General features: G+C 36.0%; 1 pseudogene; it reads left to right on the top strand.

The window, feature by feature from the left end:
* The window catches only part of LOC149235724 (condensin-2 complex subunit CAP-D3 pseudogene), a 45,151-nt pseudogene extending 19,736 nt beyond the window's left edge, over positions 1-25,415 (top strand).
* The last annotated feature ends 908 nt before the right edge of the window (positions 25,416-26,323 follow it).

Here is a 26,323-nt window from a genome sequence, read left to right as displayed (position 1 = left end):
TGGGAAAGGATTTTTTTTATGTTTGATTTATATTTTTCATGTTTTAGTACTACTATTTTGAAGGCTAAGTTTCAAGGGACAAGTTCTGTTGTTTGAAGGCTGATTTTTAGAGCTGAGTTCTTTTATTTGAAAATCTAGTTCAAACCTCATTTGAAGTTCAGTTCCGGTTTATTAAAGACTAAGTTCAGGTTGTATCCTATAATTATTGTAAGTTTGTGCTTGCTGAGGATTGGTGTCCTCGTCTTCTTGACAGGTTGGCATTGACAGAGGATTGGTGTCCTCACAAGATATTGTAATAAATTAAAGATTGCAATCAAGATTTCTTCTTCAAATTTTGACTTTCACTTTAATATCTATGCTCATACATTGTGGATGATCGATTATGTGATATAAATTCATTTTCAATATTAACTAAGTGAAAAATTTTCAAAAATAATCAAATACTAATTCACTACCCATCTCAGCATTTCCAACAATTGGTATCAGAGCAGGCTTTTTCAAGAGCATTATAATAGTTGGAAGAAGATTTATAAGGGGCCATGGCTAGTAGAGAAGCATCAATCAAAATTCCTTTTTTAATTCCTCTCCTCTAATTGATCAATATGGGAGAAAATATTATGTCTCCAATCTAAAATCTTGTAGGAAACTATGAAGGAGATGAAAAAGTAAAGAAGGCAAAGTTAATGAAGAAGATGACGTTGCTTATTTTCTTCAAGTATATGAAGTGGTTAATTCTCTTAAATGATTTGGAGAATTTGAAAATGAATGAGCTTCATATATTTCTCATTGCATATGAAATGAGGTCGGGAACCCATCACATAAGGAAACAACATTTAAAGCATATAAGAAGTCAAGAAAATGTAAGTTTAGTGATTGTTCCAATGATGAATCTAATACATAAATGACTCAACTAGTCAGAAAAATAAAGAGAAAATCCAAATTCAAATATAAGGTACCTCTTATCTATTTTAACTATGGTAAGATAGGGCATTTTGTTGATAAGTGTCCTTATAGGGAAGATAGTGATGATGAAGAAGAACCTATAAAAAGGGTCTTCAAAGGAAAATCTTCAAAAAAATTAAAATCTCTATTCCAAAGAGGGTATTGATTTTTTTATTATGAAGAATATGATTATGATTATGATAGAAGAGAGATCCTATTTCAGCCACAAAGAAATCCAACATAGGCAAATTAGAGGAGAAAAAATAAAAAGTAGAAGGAGAAATTATTGAAGGCATAGTGGTTCTAGAAGTGGAACTTATTAGTGCATTAGAAAAATTTGATAACCTCGGGAAGATGAACAAGAGACTATCCAAGGAAATCATATTCAAAAGAAAGGAAGAAAAAAGAGTGGAAGAAGTGTTGAACAATAAACTAATATAAAAGGAAGAAAATTGTGAAAACCTTGAAGCGGAAATTGTTTCATGAAAGAACGATCTAGATGAGCTCAAAAAAAACATGAAAATCTCCCAAACCCTGGCTATTATTCTTAGCATTGAAAGATCAACTTATGAAAATATTGATCATGGTCATATGGGTGATACTTCATACAAAGAAGATGCAAACAACAAGTCACCAAGCAAGGAAGTTGAAGAAAAACCTGAAAGCTCCAATCTCAATAGAAGCAAGGAAATGAGATGGGAAGATTATGGAAACACTAGTACACCAAAAATATATGTTAATGATCTCAAGAAGTCCATTCACAATGCAGGTAACAATCCAATAAGGAAAAAGGAACAACAATCTTCTCCCAAGTAGATCAACTCCAGAAGAACTGCTCCATTACAATAATTATATACATTTAGGTATCAAGCTATTTTTCGTAGTCATTGTTTCTTATGAAAAAATTTGGACATAAAGCAAGAGAATGTAAAGTTTAGAATGATTATGATAGAGGTTCTCACCAAACCTCTAAGAGTAACATTTTAAGAAACAGAATTATAGATATTGATGGCTTCAATAATAGAAATCATAATTCATTTGCTCCATTATCCAAGTATAGTATAGAGTATTACAGATGCAACAATTTTGGACATATGGCATGAGATTGTCCTACAAAGTAAAGAGAAGGGTTTTGGAAGAAAAAATAGGAAGAATCACCAATGGAAAAATGTGGATTATTTATGTACGCACAAAACAATCAAATTCAGTGGTACATTGATAGAAGATGTTCTAAACACATGGCCAAATATCAAAAGAAATTTATTACTCTAAAATAAGAAAAAAGGAGGAAATGTGTCTTTCGGAGACAATGGATCCACAAGAATCATTGGAAGAGGTACTGTAAACCTTGAAAATGGTTGGACTAAAGAAAAAAAAAAAATTGTATGTTGAAGGGCTCAAACTTAATCTTTTAAGTGTCATCCCAATGTGTGATCAAGGTTATGATCTCATATTTCGTGCTAAAGACTGTGAAATAAGGAAGACTAATTCGGGAAGATTAGTGGGAAGAGTGATAAGGACTCTAGGAAATGTATATATTATTGATGAAATTCAAGGAGAAAAATGCTACATTGGATAGATAAATGAGGGTTGGTTATGGCATAAAAGGCTAGGACACTTGAGCTTTGATAGTTTGGTAAAAATCAATAGAACATAAGCAATGAGAGATATGCAGAAAATATTGAAACCAATAAGCGCCATTTGCAAATATTTCCAACATGGGAAGCAAACAAGAGTGAGTTTCAAGTAAAAGGAGTGCTCAACGTCAAGGCCACTAGAGATTTTCCACTTGGATCTATGCAGACCAACAAGAACACCAACCCTACAAGGTGAAAGGTACTTTATGCTATTGATTGATGATTATACTAGAATGGTTTAGGTTTCATTTCTTAGAGAAAAATCAAAAGCACTAGATACTTTCAAATAATTTAAAGCCTTAGTTGAAAATGAAACTGATCTAAGAATGAAATGTAAAGATCAGATAGAGGAGGTAAATTTACCTCAAATGATTTTAATGATTTTGTGAGAAGTTTGGAATCAAGAGAGAAATTTAAGTTGCAATAAGTCCACAATATAATGGAATTGTTGAAATAAAGAATAGATCAATGTAAGAAATAGCAAGAACCATGTTGTTAGAGGTCAAATTACCAGATAATTTTTGGAGAGAATTAGTTTCTATAGTAGTGTACATCATGAATAGAGTGCAACTTCAAGTTAACAACAACAAGACACCATATGAGCTATGGAAAGGCATGCCAACTTTAGTTAAATATTTCAAAAATTCTGGAAGAAAATGTTACATGAAGAAAACTGATGATAAACTAGGAAAATTTGATTCTGGAATAGATGATGGAATCTTCCTTAGATACTTAATAATAAGTAAAGCTTATGAATGCTACAATAAAAGACTATGCAAAGTTGTGGAAAGTATTGATGTAAGAATAGACAAAGCATGGCTAGAGAAAGAAGAAAAACAAATAATTCAGAATTTAGAAGATACCATCTATGTGGAACAAGAAGAGATTACTCAAAGGAATAACAAGAAGAAGAAGCACAATCTCCATCCAAAACAAGGTTCACATTTGTGCAAAAACATTACCTAGAGAACCAAATCGTTGGAGATGTTGATACAAGGATACAAATCCGAATGACCAATAACCTAGGAAAAGGAAATTTTATTTCACTATCCAATATAGAGCCAAATGATTTTGTAGAAGCCAAAATGACCAACATTGGGTGAATGTTATGGAAGAAGAATTAAATCAGATTGAGAAAAATGGAACCTGTGAACTTGTTCAATGACAAAAATATAAAAGCATTATTATGACTAAGTGGGTATTCAAGGAAATTATGAATGAAGAAGGACAAATTATCATAAATAAAGCAAGACTTGTTTGTAAGGGTTGTGCACAAATTGAAGGAATTGACTTTGAAGAAACTTTTTCTCTTTTGCCAGATTAGAAGAAACAAGAATGTCATGAGCATTTGCATGTTCAAAAGGCTTCAAAGTTTATTATATGAATGTTAAATCACCCTTTCTAAATGGATACTTAAAGGAGGAAGTATACATCAAACAACCAGTAGGCTTTTACTTGCCTAAAAATAAAGACTGTGTTCAAATTGAAGAAAGCTCTTTATGGGTTAAAGCAAGCTCCAAGATCCTGGTTGTTGGCATTATGATACAAGTGTTGTCCTTGATGGCAACTCACAAGATGACAGATCATAGTGCAGTAGGTCACTAGTAAAGAGTTGATGATCAAACTACAAAGAATGAAGAAAGAAGAGTATATACGCAGGTTCACTACATACCAAGTTGCGTACATATGCAGGTTATATGTAGGTTCACTATGTACCAAGTCGCATATATATGCAGGTTCGCTATATACCAAGTAGGGTATACACGCAGGTTCACTATATACAAAGATGCGTATACACGCGAGATTGCTGATCAAAAGTCACGTATGCATATGCACGCACTTTAATGCACGGAAAAGTTCATACATGTGGTAAAGCTTATTTTTGGGTCCATGGTATTTATACCTATGGTTTTGGTCCTTGGTATTGTGTCTGAAGTTTTGAACCCTGGTATTGGGTCCCTAGTATTGGTTCTCAATGGTTTTGGACCATGGTATTGAGTAAGGCCTAAGACTATAAAAGGAGAAGAAGATCATTAGGCAAAGGCATTGAGAAAGTCTTGAATATCTGATGAAGGATGAGATCCAATATGCAAGTTATGGGTTCATGATGCATTGCTTGATCTAAGCTAAGGAGGAATCTCAACGGTTTATGGAGAACGGGATCTAAGGATAGATCGGGATCTAAGGGCTTGGAATGAATCATCTCTATACGGTTTGATCTTGTTTAGTCTAGATCTGTATAATGACGTTGTAATGTTTTGTAAATGTTATGATCTGGGTATAGCTCAAGTTTGGAATAACTGCAAATCATGAATGAATATTTATAGATGTATATTCTGGTTGACTATGATAAAAGCGCGTACATACGCAGGTTAGATACATCTAAGTAGTGTATACCATATGAGCTATGATGTTTGAAGTTATAGGTGTTTCTGGTTGTTGATGAGTTTTGATGACTGTTTACTGTTCATATGGTTAATAATTATCTGATACACTCATTAAGGATCAACTAACTGAATCATAAGTCTACTCGATATACGCTTGTTGCATTACACATAGTTGCATATACATGCGGTTTGCCTTAACTGAAGTAGCGTATATGAATCTTAATATGGAAATGAAAAAGTTATATTGATTTGATAATACTGATTCACCCCCCCCAGTATTATTTCCAACAATTGGTTTCAGAGCATGTCTTTTTGTAGAAGCTTGATCGCTTGAAGGAGATCCGTAGATCCATGGGAAAGAAGCTTAAGAAAAAAGTGCCTAAGAAGAATAAGACGTCACAGAAGAGCTATGACAGTGGCAGAATCGATTGGGGAATATGTGGAAGAAGCACTTCAGATTCAGAATCACTTCAGAATGAAGATGAACAAGAAAAATAACCATCAGGTATGAATTGGTTACCCCCTGGTGATACATTTCTCCATCCATTTGAAGATGATGAAAGTGATAGCGAAACAACTGAATTTTCTCTTATGGGTGAGAAAGAAAGATATCAAATAGAGGCAGAATTTAAAAGACTTACGGACAAAATTAGAGATCAACAAGATCTATTGAACAAAAGGGAATGTGCCTTGAAAGAAGAAGCTACCAAACTAAAAGCTCAACTAGAGGAAGAAAAAAAGGTAAGGAAGTTATTCAAGGAAAAGGAAGATCAATGTCAAAAGTTGCAGGATGAAGTGACATCATTAAGAAACGAAGTGAATGAAAGGAGCACAACAATCAAGAAACTCAGAGATAGATCCAGTTACTATGAAAGTCTTGAAGCTAAGATCCTCTCGCTAAAAGAAGATATTGAATAATCAAATAAGCAGAATAAAGAACTACAACAAGCTCTTGAAAAACAAGAAAACGAAGTTCTTCAATTAAGACATCAGGTGGAAGAAGGAAGAACAGCTGAAGGAATCATGAAGAAGCAGTATCTTGAAAAGGAAGAGCAACATCAGGTTGAGATAAATATTCTAAATGATAAATTAGAAGAAAAGGATAAGCTCTTACGATTTCAAGATAGTACTAAGATCTTGGATGATATTCTTAGTAGTCAAAGGTATCCTACTATCAAAACTGGTCTTAGTTTTCATGAATCTGTTGATAGTGAATCTAGGTCACAAAATAAAACAAGGAACTCTAATGCACAATCTGAAATACTCAACAAGGAGATGAGAGGTCAATCCCATCAACAACCAAGGAAAGAAATTCTTCAAAGAAAATCTTTTACTCCTCCGATGAATAATGTTGAATGTTATGTATGTCATAATCTTGGACATGTTGCAGCCAGATGCAGAAGTAGAATGATTCAAGACCATCACACAGAGAGATCATCACGTTCCAGGTACTTTAAAGGATATTGTTTTTCTTGCAATATGTTTGGTCACAAAGCTATTGATTGATACAGAAGGAATATGAAACATATGAGATGTTATGCATGTAACAAGCTTGGACATATAGCTAAGGAATGCAGGAACAAAGTACGAGCATCATACCGAAAGGAGAAAACATCATCACACTTGGAGATATGGAAGAAGAAGGAAGTACAATCAGGAAAATGTGGCACAACACAATGTACAGACATAACAGACTCAGAGGGAATTGAAAGTGTGAAACTTCAATGTTCTAAATCTCATACGCAAGTTTCATGAAGAAAAGTCACGTATATACGCGAGTTAGACACTGCACCGTCGTGTATATGTTAGTTTTAAGAAAAGCAGTGGGACAGACTCAGGAAAAAGGGTTTAATATGATTTAGTCCATTATTTTCTCTATTTGATAATGGTTACAATCTGCTGATGATGTGTGGAAATGTCATGATACTTGTAAAATGTTTAAAAGTGTTTTGATCCTAAATTAATGATGATGATGCCTTGATACTTCTTGCTAATATATGCAAGATGGCATAGGTTCAGGGGGAGCATATGCCTTTAATAATGCATTGTTGGCATTATGGTTAGTAGTCCTTGGTGATGATGCTTATATGGATAAATGATATATCTTGCTATGATATGGTTATGAGTTGTCCATGACAAAATCTTCTTGGGGTTACATAGTTGATGTTCAGATCAGATTTGTGGTTGATTCTCTAATGATTCATATATGGTGCTTACATGGTGATCTTCATAAGGATAAGGAGAAGTACAAAGCTTGAATTCACATCTTCATTACTTGATGATGAGTCACTCATATGCTGTTTTCATCATATGCATAAAGATCATATAATACAATTATGATGCAGGATTCCTATAGTTCTTGGCGCTCATGTGGATGAGGATTGTTGCTGTTGATGATATCAAGAAGTCTTGACAAATGATCTTGAGCTCAAGATATATAGTGTTGGATACATGAATGATTACGCAAAATTTCATTGTTGGAGACATGATGATTATAAGTTCTTACCTATATGATGATAGGTTGATACTTACATATGTTGATTGATGCAGATGTTCCCAAGTGATGATACTTGGCATGCAGATCTTGATGTTGATGAGATGGCTATGGTGTTTTTCACATATGATATAATGTGAATGATTCTGTATGTCATATGTAGAATTCTGTTCAAAAGAATGAGTTGATGCAGACATAACATATACAGGTTGCTGGTCTACATGCTGTTGTCAGATGATTATGGAGCATATCATACATTATGTATGATAGTTGCTGATGACTATCATGATCTTGTTTAGATGTTTGGTCTCTGTTATAAATGTCATGTAAAGGTCATATCAAGACTCATGATGTAATAGTTTGTATCTATCTATTGTAGTCGTTTGATGAATCCATTTTGGTCATATGATGTAATTTGTATCCCCACTATGCATGGGAAGGATGATGTAATACTTCAGCCATGTACAAACATTTGGTATCTGGCGTATCCCCACTTGGTTTGGTGGATGAGTCAATATTGGTATATCCCCACTCGGTTGGGAGATGGATGTATGTATGAGTCCTTGGTGATAGGAAGGTCATTTATGATAGAGTCAAGTTCTTCTTGTAGAACATCTTTTTGCAGACCTTTCTTACAGTCAGGGGGAGCATGAACATCACACTTCAGCAGAGCAAAGATTTCAGCATGTACTCAGAGGGAGCATGGACAGATTGGTACACCTTGGCATATACAAAGGGGGAGATCATTCATAAATTTCAGTAGGTACTTAGGGGGAGTATGGACATCAGAATGTTTATCAAGGGAAGAGAATATATTGGTCCGCCCTTTTCCCTTGATGTCAAAGGGGGAGAGTGATTTGGGTTGTTGTCATCAAGTCTAAAGGGTGAGATTGTTGGCATTATGATGCATGTGTTGTACTTGATGGCAACCCACTCGTAGAAGAACAACTCACTTATATATAACTAGATGAATCTACAGAAGAGATATCAGATATGACAGCATACATGGGATGCAGGACATCTCAAAGGAATCAGATGACAGTTCTCAGTACGACAAGTTAGCTTTGCCATCAAGTCCAAAGGGGGAGATTGTTGGCATTATGATACAAGTTTTGTCCTTGATGGGAACTCAAACAGATGACAGATCATAGTGCAGCGGGTCAGTAGCAAAGATTTGATGATCAGACTACAAAGAATGAAGAAAGAAGAGTATATACGCAGGTTCACTATATACCAAGTCGCGTACATATGCAGGTTATACGCAGGTTCACTATGTACCAAGTCGCATATATACACAGGTTCGCTATATACCAAGTAGGGAATACACGCAAGTTCATTATATACAAAGGCATGTATACACGCGGGATTGTTGATCAAAAGTCGCGTATGTGTATGCACGCACTTTCATGCATGGAAAAGTGTGTACATGTGGGAAAGCTTATTTTTGGGTCCATGGTATTTAGACCTATGGTTTTGGTCCTTGGTATTGCGTCTGAAGTGTTGAACCCAGGTATTGGGTCCCTAGTATTGGTTCTCAATGGTTTTGGACCATGGTATTGAGTAAGGCCTAAGACTATAAAAGGAGAAGAAGATCATTAAGCAAAGGCATTGAGAAAGTATTGAATATCTGATGAAGGATGAGATCTAGTATGCAGGTTATGGGTTCATGAAGCATTGCTTGATCTAAGCTAAGGAGGAATCTCAATGGTTGATGGAGAACAAGATCTAAGGATAGATCAGGATCTAATGGCTTGGAATGAATCATCTCTATACGGTTTGATCTTGTTTAGTCTAGATCTGTATACTGACGCGTGTAATGTTCTGTAAATTTTATGATCTAGGTATACTTCAAGCTTGGAATAGTTGCAAATCATGAATGAATATTTATAGATGTATATGCTGGTTGACTATGATAAAAGCGCGTACATTCGCAGGTTAGATACATCTAAGTAGTGTATACCGTATGAGCTATGATGTTTGAAGTTACAGGTGTTTCTGGTTGTTGATGAGTTCTGATGACTGTTTACTGTTCATATGGTTAATAATTTTCTGATACGCTCATTAAGGATCAATTAACTGAATCATAAGTCTACTGGATATACGCTTGTTGCATTACACATAGTTGCATATATACGCGGTTTGTCTTAACTGAAGTAGCGTATATGAATATTAATATGGAAATGAAAAAGTTATATTGATTTGATAATACTAATTCACCCCCCCCCCCCCCCCAGTATTATTTCCAACATTGGTATGCCAGGCTATACCACTATCTTCAACAACAAGGTTTCAAAAGAGGAGTTATTGACAATAATCTATATATCAAGATGGAAAATGACAAGTTATTGATTACACTTATATATGTAGATGATCTTATTTTTGGAAGAAATAATGATGATATGATTCGTGAATTTGCTCAAGAAATTTTAAAGGAATTTGAAATATCAATGATTTGAGTATTATCATTCTTCCTTGGACTACATATTTCTTAAACCAACAAAGGAATATTCATTTCCAAAACCAAATACCTCAAGGATATTCTCAAGCAGTTTAGAATGGAAGAATGTGCACCAGTCAGTACCCCTATGATTATTGGATGCAAGTTAAGAAAGGATGATAAATCCCCTAAAGTCAATTCAACACTTTATATATCTATCTATATATATATATATAGATATATAATCATAAGCCTACTATACTTGAAAACCTCAAGAGCAAACATTATGCACCAAAGGAATCACATATGCAAGTAGTAAAAATGATATTTCAATGCTTAAATAGAACACTTGATTTTGGGCTTTGGTATCCCAAGAGTACATGTTTCACATTAACAACATACACAAATTTTGATTGGGAAGGTAGCATTGATGATAGAAAATGGACCAATGGGAGTGCAGTTTTCTTGGGAGTTTGCCTTTTATCTTGTTTAAGTAAAAATAAATCATCAATTATCTTTCTATAGTTGAAGTTGAATACATAACACCAATTGAATGTTGTACCCAAATTCTCTGGATGAAACAAAGTTTATTTGACATCAAAGTGGAATATGATCAACCCATTTTAATTTTCTATGAAAACACTAGTGCAGTAAATATCTCAAAAAATCTTATCATGCACTAAAAAATAAAGCATATTCCAATCAAGTATCATTTTTTCATAGAACAAGTAGTAGAGTAGAATGTCAAGATGGAATATATTGGCACCAAAGTATAGATTAATGGCATCTTTACCATACCTCTACCCATAGAAACTTTTGAATATCTTAGGAAGAAGTTTGGAGTGATCTCTCCTTTATCTCAGTAAATGAAGCACAAACTCAAGGGGAGCACCCTTTACTATTGATGTCAAAGGGGAAGAGAATGCAGAAAGGGAGAGCAACTGACAAGAAGTATGAAGAGAATAAATATAAGGGGAGCAACCATCATAAGAAGTAGATATCAAAGTATTTCCATCAATAACAAAGGGGAGAGTGTTGAAAATGGTTGTTATTGATGTCAAAGATTATACAAATGAAAGAAGAATTTACACATTCAAATATAATATTCCAATATCTTTCCAATGGTATATAGAAATCCCTCTAATTACATAGGAATGAGGAGATATGAATTGTTTTGTTAAGATGACCCAACCAAACTATAAGACAACCCCATTTGGATACCCTATCTTTGAAGGAAATTTTATCCAAATACCTAGCTCAAATGGGAGCATAAGGTATATGGTTATAAATATTATTCCGACACCTTTCCAATGGTATATGGAATGCCTTCTAACTCCTCATGGTTGAGTAGAAATTAAATTTTTAATATTCATTATGCATTTTTCTAGTTTCGCTAGTCGGCCCAGTCAGTGGACAAGTTGGCCTTGCCCCAACATCCAAATGCACTATAAATAGGCATGATAAGGAGCGTTTCTAACCATTCAACTCAAGAATTTAGTTTTGTGTCTAGAAGAGTGAAGGATTAGGTCCAAAGTTCATACCTCATGAACTAGGAAGAAGTGAAGTAAAGCTGAGTTGAAGCAACTCTTTATGGAAGGGTTTTGGGACATCTTTTGAAAGTTTTTTGGCATTGTTCTTGGGAAGGTTTTTTGGTATGTATGAGGTATGCTTTTCAAGGTTGAGTACTGTTATTTTGAAGGCTAAGTTTCAGGGGACAAGTTATGTTGTTTGAAGGATGAGTTTTAGGGCTAAGTTCTTCTATTTGAAGATCTAGTTCAGGCCCAATTTGAAGTCCATGTTTTGATGTATTAAATGCTAAGTTTAAGTTGGAGCCTACAGTTATTATAAGTTGGTGCTTACTAAGAGTTGGTGTCCTCATCTTCTTGATAGTTTTAAGCCTGAAATTTTTGTAAGTTGGTGCTTACATAGGATTGGTGTTGTCACAAGAGATTGTAATAAATTAAAGATTACTTTCAAGTATTTCTCCTTCAAATTTTGATTTGCAGTTTAATATATATGTTAATACATTGTGGATGATCGCTTATGTGATGTGTATTCAATTTCAATATTAACTAAGTGAAAATTTGTCAAAAGTAACAAAATATTGATTCACCGCCACCCCCCCCAACCCCCTTGAGTCCAACAAAAACTATCACAAAGAAATGCATGCTATATGAAGCATATAATTTATTTTCAACAACATAACATCTTTAATATCTACGTGTTAAGAGTTGTAATTGAACATGTTGCAAGAATTACTAGATCAAGTCTAGGAGAGGAGGTGCACTACCTTATGAAGGGAGGTATGCCATCTTACGAGAATTGTACACACAAAAGAAAAAAGAAGACAATTGAAAATACTTTAAAGCTATGGTTATCAAACATCATAAATCATAAATCCATCCAATTATCTCTCGATTCAAGGAATGTGCCCCAATCCATGCTAAGATGTCTCTTTCTTCAATCAAGTGATCAATTGGTTCTACAACCAATGAAAAATTGAACAATACTCTCTTTTTTAATCTTTAATTTTTGACCTCTTCCTCACTAATGGAATTTCAATCATACTATCTCATCCTATCCCTATTTTTGATAAATTAGATCATTGGCCACAAGCTTGATTATTAGAAGCAATGATAGTGTCAAGTGAAGTAGTCAATCACATATGTAATGGATCTCTTATGTTCCTATGCTCCCCAACTAGGTTTTATACCATGGTAATGGAATAAGAGATATAACTAAAAAAATAACAATTTTTCGTTAGAAATATGAAGATGTCTAAAATTTAAAAATTATAATAATGACATCTAAACATCAAATATACTTGGAAATGAAAGTTTATCTTAAAAAATGATAAATTCCAATGATGTTGACATTCAAGTCTCACTTTTTCTCACCAATTTTAACCTAAATGATGAAGCATGTTATCATTGCGAGAGGGAAAATATCCATGGTTGATGAGAAAGGAATAAAAAATGTTCCATCTCATTTCGTGCATTTACGAAAAGGAACAAATGTGTACACATTCCAATTGTTTAAAAACACACATGCATTTTTAATGTGTGTATATTATTATTTTAAAAATAAACATAGTCCTATAATCCATAATGGAGTAGCATGCTTGGAGCTATAGTCCAAGTCATAGGTGTTAAAATCAGGGTATTTGAAATTCCTAGAGTCATATGTTCCAAAAGCTAAATATACTTTTCTATTGCAATGAAAAACATAACCATTAGGCTTATGCACACTCTAAAGTATTCATAAATTTCATCTTATCTAGAATTTTGAACATCATCATAGTTCATTTTTTCCTTGACATGCAAACTCATTCATTCTACATTCTAAAACAATTCTTACTAATATTTGAATAATAACCACTACTCTAACACATTAACATAAAACACAAATCATTATTATAAATATTAACTCATAACCAAATATTATATATAACAACCAAAATATAGAATATTGATTATTATCATAAAAATAAATTAAAACAATCATAATGTATAATTTCAATTAACAAAAAAAAAAAAAAACTCCATATGTTATACCTTATTTTTAAAAATATAAATAGTTTGAATACTATAGTTAAAAAACATACACCTAACCACACGTTTTTTTTTCTTACCATTGATTTCTATTAATTTCCAAAAAAAATTACATTGATATATCTATCGAGTAGAGTGTTATCCTAGTAAAATGACCAATAACTTCTAGGAAACAATACAAAAGAGCAACAACCCAACTATTAAAACTAATACATTCCAAGGAGTAAACTTAGTGGGTAATCCCAATGACAACAAAAATAATACTTGGCGTAGTGGATTTTCCAACGAGACAAAATAACCATAGGTATTGACATAACAAAATTAACAATCTAACAACAAATAACATACTTAAAAGTAGATGATAGTATCTAAACAAAGGACTACCACTGACTGCCAAACCCAAAAGACAGGAACCAAATCCGAGATGGACTTATTCGTCCAAGATGATCACCAAGGAAACTAGAGAGGATTTTGCATTAGCCATGTTGAGGGGTGGAATGTTGATAACAACTTCCTCATTCTGATGAATATTGGAATCAGTATCTGAATCTAAGACTATGTAGTGCTCCACTCTATTTAGTCTATAACACCCTCCTCCCACATTTACCAAAGTTCACTGGCCTACCGAGGTAAAAATGTGACAAAGAGTTACTATGATATGACTCAACCTCCTAGATCACCTTAAGGAAGTGGAATCGACAAACCCAAACCTTACTGACTTCTGTCAAGTGCTACAAGACCCCCAAGGGATAAAGCACCCTTCTAGGTGCCCAGACCCTGATTAAGCCTCTTTTTCAGTGTCCTCAACTCTCAGACGTTGGCACAACACTGTAGAAATTCGACTCTAACCTTCTAGTTGCATGCATAAGCTTGCAAGGGAGTGATTGCAATCTTTTTCACCTAGTTCTATGCCTATGACTGCAAGATTTGAGACACTTTTTAGGGCTATTCTCCAAACCACTACCTAAAACTTAATGAAACTTTCTAAAACAATAAATGGCACCAAGAAAAAGCCATCAATACAAAACTTAAACAATAACTTGGTCTAGCAAGGCCTAATATGATAAACATTTCGTCAAACACATCATGGACATGTAATTTACAGGTCATAAATACACATCTAAACATATGGGTCTCATACTTATCTGAGAATTGTCAAGAAGGTCTGATGCCCTCTCACAATAGCTGCATTATCATCTATTAGGTCATACATTCATTAGCTATTCATTTAATAACCAAAACATGACGAGATCCATAACTAAAACTTGTCATGTAACCATGCTTACAACCAGCATATAACCAAAATAATAAAAATGATAAAACAACCATCAAGGCCACATAATAACAAGTACATTTATTCATAAAACACAAGAGGAAAGGAGCTCCTAATAACAAATGCAAATCCAACCAAGTCAGAGACTTCCACGTACCAACCAACCATAGATTGGGTTGAACCAAATCTCTCTTTCAGCTAATCACCCTCGTGCCATATTCCAAGCATGAATGTGGGATCTCATGGAATAAACCAAACATAACCAAACTGGGGCTTCCAGAGGCCAAACCACCTTAACCTTCAACTAGTGATTCCACCTCATGGTCAGACATCACTAACATCAACATATCAGTCTCTACCGAAGCTATCCAGGGCTCTAGAGCATTTGTTCCAACCTAGGTCCAGAACTAGTAACTCAACCCACAACTACCGCAAGGCTCCAGAGCATTTTTCCAACCAAGGCTCCAAGACTAGTAACTCAACCCACCAAGGGCTCCATAGTGTTTTCCAACCAAGGCTTCCAGAACTAGTAACTAAACTCAATATGTTCTAGGGCTTCTAGAGTGTTTGTCCGACCAAGGCTCCATGAACTAATTACTCAACCCACAACCATAAGGAACATGAGTACCAATCAGAAAAAAAGGGAAAACCCACAACACTATGGCTATCTAGAAAATGGAAAGGCTAGGCAAAACCATTATCAATCCAGACAATCTTCCATGCCAATGACATATCATAACCAAACAACCACAAGCATACCCATGCATGCCAAAACTTGCAAGGAAATCATACATGCAACTTGGTACCCACAAAGCGAACCCGTTGTAGCTATTGTTCCTGCTATTCCCTTGTGCTTTCTTGCTTTTCCTTTTCCTTCTTTCTCAAATCCAGTGTGCTCCAAGATTTCTCTAAATGTGCAAGAGTACAAAAGAGAGAGAATGTAGAGAAATCCAAGCTAAAACTAACAAAAAGCTATGCACTGAGAAGCCTTTTATCATTGAGGCCTCTGTTTTCTTCAATTTCCATTATTTTTCCTTCATTTTCCTCCTCACATGCAACCTATGACCTTTCACCTTCCTTTTCTCTCAATTTCCATTATTTTCATAAATAAAATGGTAATCAATGCCTCTGTCTTTGCCAATTTCTATAGCCATTAATTAATCACCAGTGATCCACATCACTATGTTTTGCCCAACATTTAGTGTGGAATACGTGTCCCATGACCTTAGTCTTATCTTGCTTTTATTAACTTTATTACATGGATTTTTAACCAGCGTTGTTATACAGTGTAACCACTATATCATCCATATCATAATGGATGTCCCTCAAGGTCCTCTTCGGTTCCTCATGATTAACAAAGAGTTTAGGATTATCAACCTGCTTGTCTTGAAGCACCATATTAAGAAGAGTTTCCATCTATCGGTGTGTTGATATTGAATGCATGAAATATTGTCTTCTCTTTCTTAATTTTCCTGGGTTTGGCACCCATTTGGTGTTGCCACTGCAAATTTTTGTGTCTGGGTGATACATATGGTCCCCAAACGCCTTTGATTCTAGAGTGAATATCTCCTTTCTCACTTCCATAGGAGACAGATCAAAGAAATTTGCAACCGAAACCCACCCGAACAACTGATGGTGTCTGGAAGAAGACACCCCTAGAGCACCTCCCTTGCGACTGGGAAATCTTTGGCGAGGGGCCATATGAATTTGAAACCTGTAAACAACCCACACAATGAACGTTTGGAATCACTAACTTAAGCAGCCACAACAAAGAACTGGAGAATGAGACACTTCTGAGACATAATAGTTCAGTTTAAGGGTGACAAGTGAATTGAATTTACCCACTACTACCACGAACCACAAGTCATCAAGAAACCTTCGAAGGAGTAGTTTTTGACCAGAAGAGACACAAAGACTGTTATCGACTAAAACCGTAGACTAACACACTTCACGAGAAACCATTAAGGCTCGAGCAGGTTGTATGTCACCTTGAAATATCAAAAATGACCCATGGAACGCAAGATAGTGGACAATTTTAAAACCAAATGGAGAAAGATCCGCTATAACATACTCTACACACCAATACAAGACAATTAAACAAAATCCCAGAGGGGTCAAGGGACTAAGGAGCCGTTGATGGAAGGACAACGACCAGTTCAAAGGATCGTCCCGACCCTATCTTGTGTAAGAACAACACGAAAAACAATGGCTAGCTATAAGAAACCAACTATGGCACGCAGGTAAACTTTTGACCTTAGAACGACTGAATATGAAGTACATTAACAACCAACATTGGAACATTGATTGGCCTAACCTTGTTAGGTTTTGGTGTAAAAACAAGAGTGTGGAAAAACTTACCTCAATAGTAAAATAGGCAATTGAGAGACTAATACGTAAACACAGATCTTGCACCAGAAAGTTTCCAAAGATAATGACAACTCTTGTTCTCCACCTTGAAACACTAACATAACTAATATATATAGCTGCAAAAAAAATATAACGTTTACTTGATAAGAGCCATACTCTCTGCAATTTCTAGGACAATCACCAAGTGTGTTGCTTCCCCCAGGACTCTGCCATCTCAAGACAATGTATCATGGTGAGGTCATAAATGAACCTTCTTCGAATGTCATAAAAATTCCTTTCAGTGTCCAATCCGCCATAGGATAGTTGACCCATACTTGAAATTACAGAGAAGATGGAATGTCTAAAACCCTTGGCAAGCTCAATAACCTGAACTCCCACCCTCGTGCATTTAATTTGAAGGGACCTCAAAATTATGCTGCCATAACTTTAAACGATGGTATGCCACACATGTTCCGTGTTGGGCCAAGTGGAGGGCAAGGCTCGTTCTCCAAAGGCTATCTCCACCTTTGCCATACAAACACTCCACACACTGCTCATTACCTCGTCTAAAACCCTGCTGCTGAAAAATTGTTTCATGGACATTTCTGGTGTTCTATGTCCGATAAGACACCCCATCAAAGACATACACCTAACTATACATATAATAAGGAAACAAGGAAACAAAACAATATATCCCATAATTAACCTAAACTAAAATAATGGTCATGCCATAATATACATAGTAGATAGTACAACCCCTTTAAGAAAGGGTGTGCCCATTGAATTTATTCTTCTTAAAAAATATGGTCTAAATGCCTAATAGGTTTAAGGGAATAGCAAAGTAGCAAAAGTATAATAACAAAATAACAAAGTAATAATCTACATGTTGTTGAAAGCATGTTAACAAAATGTAAATGGTAAGAGGAAAATGGTATGAAAAAAACCACTAATGAAATTAAAATAAGTGTAGTCTAAAAAAATCCACAAATTAGCTTGGAAAATAATGGAAATTCTGGTAAGATAATGACAAAATTTCACAGAAATTTTTGAAAATTTGGGTTAAGGGGTCAAACTTTAATATTTTTGGTGGCCCGGGTTCTTGATGGTGTTGAATCCATTTAGCAAGAGATTTGTTGAAAAAGTGGGAGCATTACAACCGAAAGAAGAAAGAAAGAAATTATTTTAACGTCCATGAGGCTAATGATAGCCTATGGGACAGATTTCTTCTTCATCTCCTTGATGTATTCGGCCATTTTTCTGTGAAGCTTCACAATAAATGCTCCTAGCTTCTCGACAAACTCCTCGCTAAATAGATTATCCCAAGAGCTAGCTGCCAGCATATCTGCATAACTTTCCCTGTTGTCTTTGAAGGCCTCACATTCTAAAATGAAATGTTTTTCTGTTTCCACTTTTCCAGAAGAACAAAAAATGCATAACCTTTCCTCCCACACTTCCTTTGGCCTTTTCCAGCGCCCCGTTTCATAACGGAGTTGATGAGAATTAGTCCTTAATTGAGCAATAAGAATTTTGGCTCTCCAAAAGATATTGGGCTCTATGTATGCTTTTGGTTGATGATTATGAGTGGGATTAAACACTTCAATATATTAATTTTTCTTTCTTCCTAGCTCGTTATCCCAAGTATGTTTGTGGAACTTTTCCATAACAAAAGCTTTTATCTCTTCGCTGTTTATGGGACACGCGTTCAAGCGAATACCCCATTTACTAAACCATTTCTTGTTTTGTTGCATCCAAGTTTTTTTGCTCTTGCACAATCTATCATTAAAGACAACCTTAGGCCATCTACCCTCTTCCATTTGCTCAATTTTTTTTAAATAACTTATGAATCGCACCATAGCAATTGCTTCAATAGGAGCAGTCCCTATTTCACTTAACAAGGTATCATAAGGAACGGCACTTTTAATATTAAATTTGTTTGCAATCAAACGCATCTGAGTTTTCTCAATTTGTCTCCATTTCATGTCAGAGGTACTGCTAGCCCATAGTTGACAACCATAGAGAATCACTGGAATCACTAGAAGCCCAAAAAGAGTTTGAGTGGTCTTCTAGTCTCATAACTCTGCCTCTCTACACCTATTTTGAAAGCATAAAATGCTTTCCAATCCCCCAAATTTGTTTTCTTTCTACAACCATTCCAGCTTAGATTTTTGTTGAAGTCAATTCCGAGGTATTTGTAATCCGCAACTTCTTTCAGAATGTTGCCTTCAAAGTAGAACTTATGCTGGTTATGTTTTCTTTTCTTAGAGAAGACCACTACTTTCGTTTTGCTAATATTGACTTGCATCCCCACACTTCTACAAAAATGCTCAAGGGATAGTAAGTGCTCTTGCAAACCAAGAGCCGATTTAGTAATCAGAATAAGGTCATCTGTATACAAAAGAAACCTTATAACAAACTTGCACAAATAGATACCCTCACCTCCTTGCAAATTTAACCACTCCTCAAGCTTGTCGATATATAAACCAAAAAGGGTAGGAGACAGTGGGCAACCTTGCTTGACCCCTATATCGCTTCTAAAACATTCAGAAATGCCTATTGAAGTTCTAATTTTGACTTTCACCTTTTCATACAGGCTATGCACAGCTGCTCTCAAATGTTTAGGAACCCCCAGTTCTTCTATTCTCTGCCAAATCTTATCCCTAGGAACCAAGTCAAACACCTTTCTCAAATCAACAAAGCAACAAAAGACTTCTTCCTTTTTCTCCCAAACTTTTTCAATGATGTGCCTTAAAGTTATGCAATGATCAATTGTGGAATGTTTAGGTTTAAAAATTGTTTGCCCTTTAGCATGATTATCTCTTTTTTCTGCTCACTTGCTAATTTTGTTTTCTAGCATGCTTCCAAATAGCTTTGCAAACAAAGGGTTTATCATGATGGTCCTATAATTGGAGGAATTATTGACGTCACTGCTCTTGAAAAGAGGTATTGCCAAACTAGTTGTCCAATCTATGGGGAGCCCTTATTGTATGATGTTGTTGAAGATTTTTGTAATGTAAGGTGCAAGAATCTTTGAGCCCCACTTTAGATATTCTGCTTGGAGTTCAGCTAAGTATTTTCCTTTTCCAAGACCCAACTTCTTGATACCCATCTCTACCTCTTGTACCGTGAAGAGTTCAGTATCAGTGTTGACCAAGGGAGAGGTTCAACCTTGGGAACCTGCTCATGGAGTTGTCTTGCATAGTCAAACCATTTGAAAGTTGTAATATTATTTCCAATTTGTATCTTTTTCGGTTGAAGCTTCTTCCAAAATAATTTGGGATTATTTTTCCCAAGGAAGATTAGTTCTTCCCTCCTTGAAACCGTGAAATCAACCTTTTTCTTGCTTAATAATTGCTTGTAAGATTTGAGCTTTATGTTATCCATGTTTGAATATTTCCACATTCTCTTTGCCTTTTTGCATTCCTCGTCAAACCAAGATTAACCGGAAAGCAATTTGTTTCAGACTTCTTAATTTTTGTTCTTTTGCACTTTGCAAGTGCGCATTGAATTAAATGTGTTAATTCATGACTATGAAGGCTTTGAATTGTACTTTTCTCCTTTTCAAAGAGCCTCTCTAGCGTCATTTTGAAGGTATTACAATTTCTGGGGTCAAAAGAATTCTGCCCTGTGGGAGATTTTGTTGGACATGCTGAAATTTTGATTTTAATTGTTTCTTTCGAATCCAAGAGAAACATAAATAAATTGGCTTGTGATGTAATTTCAAATCCCACAGCTGATCTCCAACTAAAACTTCTTCCATTTTCTCACACAAACCATGCAAGAAAATTACATAATCTACCACACTTGCTCCATTGTAAGTATTGCAAGTGAAATTACCAGACTTTGACCATTTAGTCAAGTCATTACAAATGACTAAATCAAAGGCCCCACATAGAGTAAGCAATTGTTCACCAACGAGATTGCAACCCTTGTCCTTTGAAATTCTTTCCCACTGATGATTACTTTCTTTTGTAAACCAAATAGGGTCACAATCATCTTTACAACAAAGAATGCTAGCTTGCTCACTTGCAGTCCTAACATTGAGATCACCCACTATAAGGACTTCACCTAGCTGCGAATATGTTGCAATATCTGCTTTTAACACTGCAAATGGATCTTTGTGGTCAAGCCCTCTACCTTTGTAGATTTTTGAAACCTGTGGCACAAAATAGCATGTTGCAATTCTGATGTGGTTTCCATTTTCCGATATTTTAAACCAAATGAATTGCTTATTTGAGTCTTCTTTTTCTAACTAAATGAGATGACCTTCTTTCTCCCTTACGAAAACCATGATACCCCCGTGCCCTTTGCCATTCCCTACTGCCTTGTTCCACATTGCCATCTTCCAGTATCCTTCAAACAAAGGTGTCTTGCACCCTTCATGCTCATGTGTTTCTATGAGGTAAATTATGTCTATATTTTCCGCAATAGACCCTAACACAGGTCCTTATCTCCATGGGTAACCTCTACAGTTCCAACAAACTAATATTAAGGAAACCAGGGTATGACTTGATTGCTATTTATTTTGACATGCAAGACTCACATTTGAGTCTTTGTCCATGTTTTCCCATACCGACCTTGCTCTCTAATTTCCTGTTGAAGAGTTTGTTGCCTCTTCTTTATTACCTTCTTGTTGCTCTGTTCTGGAACGAGGTCCAAATTGCGCTATCACAACTTTGCCTTTATAAATCCATGCTCTCTTTCCTTCATCTCTTGCTGCCTTAACCTTTAAAATTTCCTCCCTTCTTTTCTCCTGTTGTTTTACAGTTAAATCTTCTTATAGGAAAAAATGAGTACCCCTCAAGAGATGTTTCTTGCTTAGAATAATATATTTATCACGCAAGCTAGGCATACTAACTTTTATGGGCTTGGCTCTCTCACCGTTAGACTTACCCACCCTCCATGCTTGGCATATTTGTCCTTGCCATAGCAACTTGTCTTTCAAGAAGTCTCTTGCAAGGTCAAGAGTACATTCATTTTTCCCATAGTCTTTCACCCCTTTAATAATTATGTTTGCTGCCCTATTTTGTCTTTCATTGCCTTCACTATCTTGCATGTTGTCAACCTGAATATTTGTTTCTCCTTCCTTATTAGGAGAATTGCTAATAACTTGAGCCCAAGTTTTGGAAACTTTGGTGGAATATCCTTTCGTTTCTTCTCTTGCGTTATCTTCATGGTTGTTTATTTGGGCAATCATTTTCCCCTTATCCTATGATGATTTCACATTCACCACCTCTGTACTTTCCACTACAGATTTCTTTATGTTTTGCACATCCGCCTTCATGTGTTGCCATTCTGTCTTTCCTATAAGGAGAGCTTCATGTAGCAATGCCACTTGTTCTTTTAAAATTTTATTGCTTTCTGCTAATGCCTTGTTCTCAGCCATTATTATATGAATTTTATGATCTCTTTCCTTCCCTTTAGCTTCTAAAACCTCCAACCTTTGTTTTACATTTAACAATTCTTTCACATAAAGATGAGATGACTAGGTGAGAGGTGTGGATGTGGAACTATATAAGGCAAAATCATCAATGACTTTTCCTTTGGACTTCTTGTTGCCCCGTGCTTGTGGAGGAGACTTGTTTGAGTGCTTTTTGCGAAGGGCTCGATTACTTTTCTTTTTAGATGATTTCTTCCTTGTTTGCTCCCATTTTAGACAGGTTGTGCCACCATTAGTAATGGATAATGAGTCAAGTATTCAAGAGGAATGTCTGAATCTATTTCAAGAGCTTGTCTTGGACAGAATAGCTTCCTTTGCAGCTCAAAATGCATCTGGTAGACGTTTAAAGTTCTCTGATATGTCTTCATCTCAAGGTCCAGATCAGTAGATGCGCACATTATTCCCCCAAGGTGTCTTGCCCTTACTAAAAGGAATATCAGATGGAAATGTGGCATCCTGTGTGAAGCGAATGTGTACAATGTTGGGAAAGAAGGGGCGCTTGAACGGTGGAATAGCCCTTGCCCTTCAGAACATTATCACCACGTCTGCATTGAAGTTTTCAATACCTATAGAGAAATGGACTGCCAGCCCGGTGCTTGGATGTTGCTCTCTAAAGTTTCAGCATTTACTCCTAGGACAGTTGGCTGGAAATTTCTGTGCCATCATTGGCAGATTCTTGATAAAACAGAACGAAATAATGAAGCACCTCAAGGCACAACATACAACACTCATGTAAAACAAGATATGGACAACAATTTTGAAAAAACTGAAGACATGTCTGTTGGTTGGGCTGCGGATCGAGTGTTTCTTCTGCAAACGATATCAGTTGTTGCTGTGGAACTTATCCCAGATGCAGCTACTGAACTGGCTCATGATTTGCTCATGAACTGGCTTTCAATATGCATCCTAACGATGGTTGGGGGCACATGTAAAGGCTCTTATAACTTTATGCAAGCGGCATGCAGCCACTTCAGAAGAAGGCACCCATATCATTGCTGTGTGGGTTGATCAGCTACTTGCAAAATCCGAGGAAATATTGGATGAATATATATCGCAGTTTTCCAATGCTGAAAAAAATGACAGCTTTAAGACTCCTCAGCCTACAAGCAAAACTAGGTCACGGACAAAGAAGAAAAGCAAGTCAAAATCTTCAGACCTTTCTTGCCTGTCAATACAGGTTGTTACAGCTATATTCACAGTTGGTGCACTAGTTATTGTGTGCCCACAAGGGCCTGAGGTACAAAACAGGAAGGATATCTTTGTTGCCAAAACAAGTTGCGCCTGCAGTGTATACACAATCTTGGGTCACATTGGGCAAAATCTGCCTTGCAGATGATAAACTTGCGAAGTCTTGCATCCCTCTGTTTGTACAGGAGCTTGAAATTACTGATTCTCCAGCTGTTCGCAACAATATTATGGTGGCAATGACTGATTTTTGTGTCCGATACACTGCTCTTGTTGATGGCTGCATTGCCAAATTATCAATATCTCTTCGTGATTCTTGTGAGCTTGTAAGGAGGCAAGCATTTATACTTGCCAAATTATTGCAGAGGGACTATGTCAATTGGAAGGGGATGCTGTTTCATCGTTTTCTATTAGCTCTGGTTGATGAATCTGGAAAGATCCGCCAGTTGGCAGACTTCCTTTTTGGAAGCATCCTCAAAACAAAGGCACCGCTGTTGGCTTATAACATCTATGTGGAAGCCATCTTTATATTGAATGATTGCCATGTACATGCCAGTCACATTGAGGCATTACAAACTTCAGAGGTTGAACGCCATCTATTTTCATTAAGAGGTAATAATGAAGCAGTTTGTTTAAGCGCATGCATATCTGTGTCCTTATTAAAGCAGATGCAACCTGAGCACCTATTGGCAACTTCAGCTAAGCTCTGTGCAGAAGTACTTGCTTCTGCAGCTGATGGTTTGCTTGATCTTGATGTTTTCGCTTCACATTGTGTATTGCAGGATGCACTGCAAATACTAGCATGCAAGGAGATACGCATTCAAGGCAATCGAACAGCGGCAGGTGTAGCTGAGAATATGGAGCTGGAAGAAGAAAGTGGAGCAGCAGCTTTTGCAGCATCAAAAAGGCGAGTTGTAACTCAGATTGCAAAGAAAAATTTGGTCCAAAATGCTATCCCAATCTTCGTAGAACTCAAAAGGTTACTTGAGAGCAAGAACAGTCATTTGACAGGCTGCTTAATGGACTGCTTACGTATGCTTCTAAAAGAGGACAAGAGTGAAATAGATGAAATACTGGTAGCAGACAAACAGCTTCAGAAGAAACTTCTGTATGATATTCAGAAATATGAAGCTATGAAAGCCAAATCGAAAGTGGCAGAGGCAGTTGTAACAGTGCAAGATTCTGCCCCTCATAATGTGCCTGCCAAAAAGAATGACAATCTGGGAAGCAATTTACCAACAACTTCCCAAAATAATGGCAGTGTTCGTTCAGAACGGCCTCCTAATTCTCCTGCATCTATGAACAGAGTTAACAAAGGAAGCAACAAAGACAAAGAAAATTCTGTTATCCACGACGCTCACAAAACTGTTAAGACATCTGCGATGAAGAGGAAAACTTTCTTCTCTCCAGTGGTGGAAAAGTCTCTGACTGGCAAGGTCAAATGGTTGGATCAGACTTCTGGCCACAATTTAAGAACACCTAAAGTGCCTTTGAGGACTCCTGGGGTAGCTTCAAGCGGGGCCGGGCAGGTGCACTTCAAATGTCTCAAGGTCTGCAAAAGGAACTGTGCTTTCCCCCGATAACATTCCTGTATCGAGGGGGCATAAGATTGCTTCTGCAGTGGCAGATGTTGACGCTGCTCAAACTGTTTCGGCTGTATTACGGGAAGTTCGACCCCTTTGCCTTCAATGTCCATACCGAGATTAAAGCCCTCCCAGCACCATGAAGGCAAGGGTTGGTTCCGCAGAAAATTCGACAGGCCTGGCAAGTTTATTGGACTCTGAAGGACAAGAAGGTCTACGGTCAAGACTCAATACAAATGAGGCAAATGTTTAGTGACATTGATGATTAGACATCTGGCTTCAGTTATAGTATATACATGATTAGACACCTGGCTTCAGTTATAGTATTTTGTAAATACTGAATGTTTCTTTTATGTGGAGATGCAAATATTGGTACGTAGTTTTTTAGTTAATCGCGACCGTGCAGATAGTTCCAGAAAAATGTTGATCAAATCATTTTTCAAAAAATTCGTAACATTATCCAATGATTTTATCAGTAACACGAGAGTTACATAAAAAATCCCGATAAATCTTAGTTGTGAAACCCTAATTGTACTATAAAAATGTACAATGTTTCAGAACTTGCATAGCCAAAAACGCATTGTTGAAAAGGGTGCCAAGAAAAGGGGTGGTTTTGCGATTAAAAGTATTGAAAATGGTTTATTTTTCTTCAATAAATATGACCATCTCTGTACTGTGCTTTATGTTTTATGGTGCTGCTTTCTCCGGCAATAGCAGTGAGTAATGCTTCAGTGTCGGTGGCACCAGCACCATTACCAGGTAATTTTCTACATATTAGTTAAGAATATGTATTTTTTGGAAGATGTATTTTTTTGGTATACCAAAGCTATGGTGTATTCGAATTTAAAAGGATAGTATGTATGTCTTTTAAAATTTAGTAATTAAATAGTTATACAAATTTAAAAGGATAGTAGGTATGTCTTTTAAAATTTAGTAATTAAATAGTTATACATATGTGAATTTTTTAGAATATGTATATCTTGGTATATCAACGCCATAGTGTATTTAAATTTAAAAAGATAGAGAGTATGTATGGATTCTAAATTTTAGT

This window comes from Pinus tabuliformis, chromosome 8 (genome assembly GCF_031772625.1).
Source record: "Pinus tabuliformis cultivar Carrire ecotype Pingquan chromosome 8, CPIR1, whole genome shotgun sequence".
Lineage (NCBI taxonomy): Eukaryota > Viridiplantae > Streptophyta > Pinopsida > Pinales > Pinaceae > Pinus > Pinus tabuliformis.
This window is presented reverse-complemented; position numbering and strand designations above follow the sequence as displayed.